Raw genomic sequence first — 12,052 nt, forward strand, 5'->3', positions numbered from 1 at the left:
TAGGATGTGCAGTGTTTCCAATGTTTACCTGTTAAACCATGAGTGTATAATATTTCCTTCACTATGTCTATTGTCACTTAGATACTATAGAACATAGAACTGCATCTTATGTAGCAGGGTTCCAAGGAGAGCCAGTGAAGAAGCAGGGCCTTAGTGGGAAGATTGTACTCCTCCTGCTGGGGGTCGTCTTATGTCATCAACTTGCAAATAAAAGGTTCTTTACCTTTAAACTACTGGTTATGTGAAAGCCTCCCTTTGTACATAACATTTGGCGACGAGGATTTTGACTGGGACCCGGAGGACGACCCCCAGCGCCTTTTCTACAGATCTAGTGTGCTGGCTGTGGAGCGGAGCCAGCCTGACTTGCCTGAGGGAGGGCCTTTTTCAGTGGATTATTGACGGCCTGACATCCAGTGTGTGGCATCCACCGGAGGGACATTGCTAGCGCCAGAGGAAAACCCCTGGAGGCTCCGTGGTCTGTGGGAGCTGGAATTGGACCCCTGCAATTTTGTTGAACTTGTGGAGACTGGGCTGGCAAAGACACGGCTTTGGCACTTTTATAATTGGATTTTGGGTTGTGTGTTTTCTGAGCGGCCATTGGACACCCTGGCCCCACACTGAGCAAGGTTGAGAAAGGAGTCGCCGCCGATGACCCTGGTGAGGCGCTCCAGGGTGAGTACATAACCAAGCAGCTATCTTTTAATTAGTGTCACCTACCTGATTGGGTGGGAGCTCTATTGGTTAAACCAGAATTGCAAGCTTGTTATTCTATTCTGCAACTTTGAGACATGGCAAATGTGCCTGCTCCTGTGTTTTTTCTGGCAGTGCCAGGTGAACCCAGGGTTAGATGGGAAGACTGGAAGGAAGGATTCAGCAAATATGCCTTAGCAGTGTTTGGTGCCAACTACTCCAATGAGCGCAAGGAGGCATTGCTATTTCACTGTTTGGGAACTGCAGGCCAAGAGGTCTTAAAGAGATTGCCGGAGCCTTCTGACATTTTGGATGCTGGTCCATATGAAAGGACATTAGCCAAACTGGACAGGCATTTTAGAGTGGAGGAGAACATTATATTGGAAAGATATAAATTTGCCACGAGAGAGCAGAAGAATGGGGAAAGTATCGAGGATTTTGTCACGGCTTTAAGGGGCTTAGCAGTGAAATGCAAATTCACTCACTGTCAGGATGAGCACTTGAGAGACCAGCTAATGATTAAATGTTCCAATGACAGTATTAGGAAAGAACTATGGAAAGAGAGGAACCCCACTTTGGATCGAGCAATTGAGATAGCGAAAATGGTGGAACACACAGATAAGTGCATTGAAGTTCTTCAATCGGATACTGTGAACAATGGTAAACCCAAGTTGGATGAGAGTCAGGGTTCAGTGCTGAAGGTGTCAAAGGTTGTTCAGAGGCAGAGTACGTGGAATCCAAGACGCGCCTCGCAGAATGCTAAAAGGAGCGAAGAGAACAGACCGGCAACTGGCAGAGGATGGCGTCAATGGGTTCCTGCAAAAGATAGCAGAGGGATTCCCAAAGACATGAATTCTTTCAAGATGGTTAGGGATTCAGGACAATCCAGAGGTTTTCCAGGGAGAAGATGCTTTAGATGTGGAAGCTTGTCGCATATAGCCTCTGATAAGGATTGCTTTGCTATTCATATCATATGCAATGAGTGTGGTGTGAGAGGGCACATTGCCCGATGTTGTAGAAATTTTAATGCTGGGTCAAATCAAGTGCATGAAATAAGTGCAAGTTATGAAGATGAGTCATATTGTGAGGATGGCAGAGAAGTGGTATTTACAGTGAATGCTGTCAATGGCAGAGTGAAAATGCAGAAACCTTATGCTGAGGTTGTAATTCGAGGTGTACCCGTACGCATGCTAATGGATAGTGGTGCTGACTACACCTTGATAAGTGCGGAAGTGTGGAGGAACAAATTCGATAGTTGTACTCTGTGGGAAAATACTGTTAAAGCAAATGCTTATGGAGATGTTCCCATAGATATTATAGGTTGCTTTGATGCTGAATTACAGTTTAAGGACAGGAAGGCCAAAGGTTGTGTGTATGTTACCAACAGAGGGGGTGAATTGTTGTCATGGAGTGATCAAGCTGAATTGAAGATAAGGCTTGAGGCAAGTCATCCCGAGCAGGTAATGTCTGTTGCGGGAGGAGAGCCCACAGAGATACAAACCACGTTATCTGGGAAATTGGGGTGTCTCAAGGGCTTTGTACATGTAATTCGCCTAAAGAAAGGAGCTGTCCCTAAGATTGCAAAACTGCGAACTATTCCTCTTGCTCTTAGAGGAGATGTAGAGGAAGAACTCAAGAGAATGGAAAGAGATGGTGTCATTGAAAAGATAGAAGCATCTGAATGGGTCAGTCCTATAGTTGTAGTCAGAAAAGGCAATGGGTCTTTGAGGCTCTGTATAGATCTTAGACATCTAAACAGCATGGTTGTGGCAGACAGGTTTCCCCTTCCCCGAATAGATGATCTGATGGTGGGAGTAGCTGGGTCAAAAGTGTTCTCCATACTAGATCTTAAATCGGCCTACCATCAGGTTGAATTGCACCCTAATTCCAGGGATCTCACCGCCTTCATCACCCCGATTGGATTGTTCAGGTGTGTTCGCATGCCATTTGGTTTGGTCTCAGCCGCAAGTGTGTTTCAGAGTATTATGCATAAATTACTTGGGGGTGAAAAAGGGGTGATGTGTTATCAGGATGATGTTCTTGTATGTGGGAGCGATGAGAAGGAGCATGATGTTCGTTTGAAAAGAGTTTTGGATATTTTGAAGGAGGCAGGCCTCACCGTTGCCTTGGAAAAATGTACTTTTAAAGCCAACAAAGTGGTGTACCTGGGTCATGAGATCACTGGGGAAGGGGTTAGACCCAAGGAGGAGGCTATTGAGGCCATAAAAAGAATGGAGGAGCCTAAGTCTAAAGGGGACATACTATCATTTTTGGGACTGGTGGAGTTTTACGGCAAATTTGTCAAGGGGTTAGCAGAAATGTCGAGGAATATGAGATTTCTCACTCGCAAGGGAGTCGTTTTTAAATGGTGTGACCGGTGCAAGAAAGAATTTTTGATGATAAAAGAGGCTATTGTCAATGCTCCCATTTTGAAAATATTTGAGGAAAGTAAACCCACATTGCTTTTTGTTGATGCCAGTGATTATGGTGTTGGGGCTGTTCTGATGCAGGAGGATCAGACAGGTTTACAGACTGTGGCTTTTGCGTCCAGGTCTTTGAAGGGCCCAGAATCTAGATATTCAGTTATTGAGAAGGAGGCTCTAGCATGCGTTTGGGGTGTCGAGAAATTTAAAAGATTCTTGTGGGGGAGGAGTTTCACCATTTGCACTGACCATAAACCCTTGGTTGGAATTTTTACAAAAGGTGGTTTGGAGGGAGTGTCAAGACGCATTATGAAATGGGTCACGGCATTGCAAGGGTTACAGTATACCATGCTCCACGTAAAGGGGGAGGTTAATGTGGTTGCAGACGCCTTGTCTAGATCTGTCCAGAGGGAAATTTCTGACGATAGTGACTTTACAAGTTCAGAGGAGAGTGCAGAAATATTCCAGGTGCATGAAACATTAAAGAAAAGTGAGTGGGATGTGTCTTGCACGGAGGATGTTGTATATCAAGGAGTACTTGCTCTGGTTGCAGAAGGTAAAATTAAGAGCCACAGGGGCGAGATGAATGGTTTTGCCAAAGTGAGGGAGGAGCTATGGATTCAGGATGGTTATTTATACAAGGGTCACCAGATGGTTGTGCCAGTCGGTATGAGGAAGTCTGTCTTGGAGTTGGCCCATGTTGGGCATTTAGGTCTGGCCAGGACGAAGGGACTTGTGAGGTCTGAATTTTGGTGGCCTGGTATCGACAAGGACATAGAGGAACAAGTCAAAGACTGTGTGGAATGTATTGAGGGAAACAAAGGCTTGAAAGTGCAAAAAGTTCCCATGGTAGTGAGGGAGTCCCCGCGTGTCCCTTGGGACGAAATTGCGTTGGATCTCCTCGGTCCATTTAATATTGGTGGTGGCAGAGATAGCTACCTATTAGTAGTCATAGATTTATTATCAAAATGGCCGGAGGTATGTGTACTCAAGGACATATCCAGTAGTAGTATAATCAGATTTTTGGAACAACTGTTTTGGAGAGAAGGGTTTCCAAGAAAGTGTTTGTCTGACAATGGGACCCAACTTGTTTCCAGAGAGTTTAAAGAATTCTTAGAGAATCATGGGATTGAGCAGGTGAATACTTCTTTATATCATCCCCAGAGTAATGGGTGTGTGGAACGATTTAATAGGACTCTGATGGAGGCTATTAGGATAGCGGTGGCTACTGGAGGAGATTGGGTGAGAACAGTGATGGAACGCACGTTCCAGTATAGGCTAACTACCCATAGTGTCACAGGCGTGAGTCCATTTGAGATCTTGAGAGGAAGAAAACCAAATACTCATTTATGTCCAGGTTGGATGGGCAAATCAAAAATGGTGGATGTGGATCTAGAGAGTGTAAAAAGGAGAATTTTTGAAGCTGGAGTTAGATCCAAGGAGAGGTATGATCAGAAGAATTGTTGTAGGGAACTCAAGGTCAAAGAGGGTGATTGGATTAAAGTCAAGCTCCCCACCAAAGTTCGTAAAGGAGCCTCGTTGTTTTCTGAACCCAAGCAAGTTGTGAAAGACTTGGGTTTGTCAGTGTTGGTCAAAGGAGGAGCTATTTGGAATAAGGAAAGGGTGGCTTTTCCGTTTCAATGTTAATTTGTCTTCAGTTAGTTGGAGACAGGGACTTTCTTGTGACTCTACCTAATCAACCACTAGATGTCATATATCTATGCTCTTGATTTGTGCCAGGACTTGCAGCGCATCCAATGTTTTACCTGTTAAACCACGAGTGTATAATATTTATTTTACAGGTTTCAATTTCAGTTGTTCAATATGTGTTTTACAGGTTTCAATTTTAGTGGGTCCTCACCCACACAGTTACTTGTTATGTTTAAGGAGGAGAGGTGTTAGGATGTGCAGTGTTTCCAATGTTTACCTGTTAAACCATGAGTGTATAATATTTCCTTCACTATGTCTATTGTCACTTAGATACTATAGAACATAGAACTGCATCTTATGTAGCAGGGTTCCAAGGAGAGCCAGTGAAGAAGCAGGGCCTTAGTGGGAAGATTGTACTCCTCCTGCTGGGGGTCGTCTTATGTCATCAACTTGCAAATAAAAGGTTCTTTACCTTTAAACTACTGGTTATGTGAAAGCCTCCCTTTGTACATAACACCACCTCATATTGTATTTCTTTTGCATTCACTTCACTATGCATTCACTTTGTCACATTTACCACCTCATATTTTATTTCTTCTGCATTCACTTCAACATACATTCACTTTGCCACATGTACCTCCCCATACATTACTTCTTCTTCATTCACTTCACCATGTATTCACTTTGCACATTAACCACCTCATATTTTACTTCTTCTGCATTCACTTCACTATGCATTCACTTTGTCACATTTACCACCTGATATTTTACTCCTTCTGCATTCAATTCAGCATGCATTCACTTTGCCACTTTTACCTCCTCCTAATTTACTTCTTCTGTATTTAATTCAGCATGCCTTCACTTTGCCACATTTACCACCTCATATTTTACTTCTTCTGCATTCAATTCAGAATGCACTCACTTTGCCACAATTACCACCTCATATTTCACTTCTTCTGCATTCAATTCAGCATGCATTAATTTTGTCACATTTACCCCTCATATGTTACTTCTTCTGCATTCGCTTCACCATGCATTCACTTCGCCACATTTACCACCTCATATCTTACTTCTTCTGCATTCACTTCAACATACATTCACTTTGTCACATGTACTTCCCCATACATTAATTCTTCTGCATTCACTTCACCGTACATTCACTTTGCCACATTTACCACCCCATAGTTTAGTTCTTCTGCATTCGCTTCACCATGCATTCACTTCGCCACATTTACCACCTCATATCTTACTTCTTCTGCATTCACTTCAACATACATTCACTTTGCCACATGTACCTCCCCATACTTTACTTCTACTGCATTCACTTCACCATGCACTCACATTACCACGTTTACCTCCCCATACCTTACGTATTCTGCATTCACTTCACCATGTATTCACTTTGCCACATTAACCACCTCATATTTTACTTCTTCAGCATTCACTTCACTATGCATTCACTTTGCCACATTTACCACCCCATATTTTACGTCTTCTGCATTCACTTCGCCATGCATTCACTTTGTCACATTTACCACCTGATATTTTTACTCCTTCTACATTCAATTCAGCATGCATTCACTTTGCCACTTTTACCTCTCCCTAATTTACTTCTTCTGCATTCAATTTAGCATGCATTCATTTTGTCACATTTACCCCCTCATATTTTACTTCTTCTGCATTCGCTTCACCATGCATTCACTTCGCCACATTTACCACCTCATATCTTACTTCTTCTGCATTCACTTCAACATACATTCACTTTGCCACATGTACCTCCCCATACATTACTTCTTCTGCTTTCACTTCACCATACATTCACTTTGCCACATTTACCACCCCATAGTTTACTTCTTCTGCATTCACTTCACCATGCATTTACGTTGTCACATTTACCACCTCATATTTTACTTCTTCTGCATTCAATTCAGAAGGCAATAACTTTGCCACATTTATCACCTCATATTTTACTTTGTCTGCTTTCACTTCACCATGCACTCACATTGCCACATTTACCTCCCCGTACCTTACGTATTCTGCATTCACTTCACCATGTATTCACTTTGCCACATTAACCACCTCATATTTTACTTCTTCTGCATTCACTTCACTATGCATTCACTTTGTCACATTTATCACCTCATATTTTATTTCTTCTGCATTCACTTCACTATGCATTCACTTTGTCACATTTACCACCTCATATTTTACTTCTTCTGCTTTCACTTCACCATGCACTTACATTGCCACATTTACCACCTCATATTTTACTTCTTCTGCATTCAATTCAGAATGCACTCACTTTGCCACAATTACCACCTCATATTTTATTTCTTCTGCATTCACTTCACTATGCATTCACGTTGCCACAATTACCACCTCATATTTTATTTCTTCTGCATTCACTTCACTATGCACTCACATTGCCACATTAACCTCCCCATACCTTATGTATTCTGCATTCACTTCACCATGTATTCACTTTGCTACATTAACCACCTCATATTTTACTTCTTCTGCATTCACTTCACTATGAGTTCACTTTGTCACATTTACCACCTCATATTTTGCTTCTTCCGCATTCACTTCACCATGCATTCACTTTGTCACATTTACCACCTGATAGTTTTACTCATTCTACATTCAATTCAGCATGCATTCACTTTGCCACATTTACATCCACCTAATTTACTTCTTCTGCATTCAATTCAGCATGCATTCATTTTGTCACATTTACCCCCTCATATTTTACTTCTTCTGCTTTCACTTCACCATGCAATTACATTGCCATATTTACCACCTCATATTTTACTTCTTCTGCATTCAATTCAGAATGTATTCATTTTGTCACATTTACCCCTCATATTTGACTTCTTCTGCATTCGCTTCACCATGCATTCACTTTGCCACTTTTACCTCCCCCTAATTTACTTCTTCTGCATTCAATTCAGCTTGCATTCACGTTGTCACATTTACGCCCTCATATTTTACTTCTTCTGCTTTCACTTCACTATGCACTTACATTGCCACATTTACCACCTCATATTTTACTTCTTCTGCATACAATTCAGCATGCACTCACTTTGCCACATTTACCACCTCATATTTTACTTCTTCTGCATTCAATCCAACATGCATTAACTTTGCACATTTACCTCCACCTAATTTAGTTCTTCTGCATTCAATTCAGCATGCATTTATTTTTGCACATTTACCCCCTCATATTTTACTTCTTCTGCATTCGTTTCACCATGCATTCACTTCTTCACATTTACCACCTCATATTTTACTTCTTCTGCATTCACTTCAACATACATTCACTTTGCCAAATTGACCACCCCATATTTTACTTCTTCTGCATTCACTTCACTATGCGTTCACTTTGCCACATTTACCACCTCATATTTTACTTCTTCTGCATTCACTTCACCTGCATTCACTTTGTCACATTTACCACCCCATATTTTACTTCTTCTGCATTCAATTAAGCATGCATTCACTTTGCCACATTAATAACCTCATATTTTACTTCTTCCGCTTTCACTTCACCATGCACTCACTTTGCCACATTTACCACCTCATATTTTACTCCTTCTGCATTCAATTCAGCATGCATTCACTTTGCCACATTTATCACCTCATATTTTATTTCTTCTGCATTCAATTCAGCATGCATTAACTTTGCCACATTTACCTCACCCTAATTAACTTCTTCTGCATTCAATTCAGAATGCATTCATTTTATCACATTTACCCCTCATATTTTACTTCTTCTGCATTTGCTTCACCATGCATTCACTTCGCCACATTTACCACCTCATATCTTACTTCTTCTGCATTCACTTCAACATACATTCACTTTGCCACATGTACCTCCCCATACATTAATTCTTCTGCATTCACTTCACCATACATTCACTTTGCCACATTTACCACCCCATAGTTTACTTCTTCTGCATTCACTTCACCATGCATTAACGTTGTCACATTTACCACCTCATATTTTACTTCTTCTGCATTCAATTCAGCATGCATTCACTTTGCCACATTCACCACCTCATATTTTACTTCTTCTGCATTCACTTCACTATGCATTCACTTTGTCACATTTACCCCTCATATGTTACTTCTTCTGCATTCGCTTCACCATGCATTCACTTCGCCACATTTACCACCTCATATCTTACTTCTTCTGCATTCACTTCAACATACATTCACTTTGTCACATGTACTTCCCCATACATTAATTCTTCTGCATTCACTTCACCATACATTCACTTTGCCACATTTACCACCCCATAGTTTAGTTCTTCTGCATTCGCTTCACCATGCATTCACTTCGCCACATTTACTACCTCATATCTTACTTCTTCTGCATTCACTTCAACATACATTCACTTTGCCACATGTACCTCCCCATACTTTACTTCTACTGCATTCACTTCACCATGCACTCACATTACCACGTTTACCTCCCCATACCTTACGTATTCTGCATTCACTTCACCATGTATTCACTTTGTCACATTTACCACCTGATATTTTTACTCCTTCTACATTCAATTCAGCATGCATTCACTTTGCCACTTTTACCTCTCCCTAATTTACTTCTTCTGCATTCAATTCAGCATGCATTCATTTTGTCACATTTACCCCCTCATATTTTACTTCTTCTGCATTCGCTTCACCATGCATTCACTTCGCCACATTTACCACCTCATATCTTACTTCTTCTGCATTCACTTCAACATACATTCACTTTGCCACATGTACCTCCCCATACATTACTTCTTCTGCTTTCACTTCACCATACATTCACTTTTCCACATTTACCACCCATAGTTTACTTCTTCTGCATTCACTTCACCATGCATTTACGTTGTCACATTTACCACCTCATATTTTACTTCTTCTGCATTCAATTCAGAAGGCAATAACTTTGCCACATTAACCACCTCATATTTTACTTCTTATGCATTCACTTCACTATGCATTCACTTTGTCACATTTATCACCTCATATTTTATTTCTTCTGCATTCACTTCACTATGCATTCACTTTGTCACATTTACCACCTCATATTTTACTTCTTCTGCTTTCACTTCACCATGCACTTACATTGCCACATTTACCACCTCATATTTTACTTCTTCTGCATTCAATTCAGAATGCACTCACTTTGCCACAATTACCACCTCATATTTTATTTCTTCTGCATTCACTTCACTATGCATTCACTTTTTCACATTTACCACCTGATATTTTACTCCTTCTGCATTCAATTCAGCATTCATTCACTTTGCCACATTTATCACCTCACATTTGACTTCTTCTGCTTTCACTTCACTATGCACTCACATTGCCACATTAACCTCCCCATACCTTACATATTCTGCATTCACTTCACCATGTATTCACTTTGCCACATTAACCACCTCATATTTTACTTCTTCTCCATTCACTTCACTATGCATTCACTTTGTCACATTTACCACCTGATATTCTACTCCTTCTGCATTCAATTCAGCATGCATTCACTTTGCCACTTTTACCTCCCCCTAATTTACTTCTTCTGTATTTAATTCAGCATGCCTTCACTTTGTCACATTTACCACCTCATATTTTACTACTTCTGCATTCGCTTCACCATGCCTTCACTTTGCCACATTTACCACCTCGTATTTGACTTCTTCTACATTCACTTCACCATGCACTCACTTTGCCACATTTACCACCTCATATTTTACTTCTTCTGTATTCAATTCAGCATGCATTCACTTTGCCACATTTACCTCATCATACTTTACTTCTTCTGCATTCACTTCACCATGCACTCACTTTGCCACATTTACCATATCATATTTTACTTCTTCTGCATTCAATTCAGCATGCATTCACTGTGTCACATTTACCCCCCCCTAATTTAATTCTTCTGCATTCACTACACCATACATTCACTTTGTCACATTTACCATCTCATATTTTACTTCTTCTGCATTCACTTCACCATGCACTAACTTTTCCACATTTATCTCCTCATATTTTACTTCTTCTGCACTCAATTCAGCATGCATTAACTTTGCCACATTTACCTCCACCTAATGTACTTCTTCTGCATTCAATTCAGCATGCATTCATTTTGTCACATTTACCCCCTCATATTTTACTTCTTCTGCTTTCACTTCACCATGCACTTCATTGCCACATTTACCACCTCATATTTTACTTCTTCTGCATTCAATTCAGCATGCATTCACTTTGCCACATTTACCTCACCCTAATTTACTTCTTCTGCATTCAATTCAGAATGCATTCATTTTGTCACATTTACCCCTCATATTTTACTTCTTCTGCATTCGCTTCACCATGCATTCACTTCGCCACATTTACCACCTCATATCTTACTTCTTCTGCATTCACTTCAACATACATTCACTTTGCCACATGTACCTCCCCATACATTACTGCTTCTGCATTCACTTCACCATACATTCACTTTACCACATTTATCACCCCATAGTTTACTTCTTCTGCATTCACTTCACCATGCATTAACGTTGCCACATTTACCACCTCATATCTTACTTCTTCTGCATTCACTTCAACATACATTCACTTTGCCACATGTACCTCCCCATACATTACTTCTTCTGCATCCACTTCACCATGCATTTACTTTGCCACATTTACCACCCCATATTTTACTTCTTCTGCATTCACTTCACCGTGCATCACTTTGTCACATTTACCCCCTCATATTTTACTTCTTCTGCTTTCACTTCACCATGCACTTACATTGCCACATTTACCACATCATATTTGACTTCTTCTGGATTCAATTCAGCATGCATTCACTTTGCCACATTTACCTCCCCCTAATTTACTTCTTCTGTATTCACTACACCATACATTCACTTTGTCACATTTACCACCTCACATTTTATTAATTCTGTATCCGCTTCACCATGCATCCACTTTGCCATGTTTACCTCCTCATACTTTACTTCTTCTGCATTCACTTCACCATGCACTAACCTTTCCATATTTACCACCTCATATTTTACTTCTTCTGCATTCAATTCAGCATGCACTCACATTGCCACATTTACCACCTCATATTTTACTTCTTCTGCATTCAATTCAGCATGCATTCACTTTGCCACGTTTACCTCCCCCTAATTTACTTCTTCTGCATTCAGTACACCATACATTCACTTTGTCACATTTGCCACCTCATATTTTACTTCTTCTGCATTCGCTTCAGCATGCATTAACTTTGCCACATTTAC

This window comes from Ambystoma mexicanum, chromosome 14 (assembly GCF_040938575.1).
Source record: "Ambystoma mexicanum isolate Mex_15411 chromosome 14, UKY_AmexF1_1, whole genome shotgun sequence".
Classification (NCBI taxonomy): Eukaryota; Metazoa; Chordata; class Amphibia; order Caudata; family Ambystomatidae; genus Ambystoma; species Ambystoma mexicanum.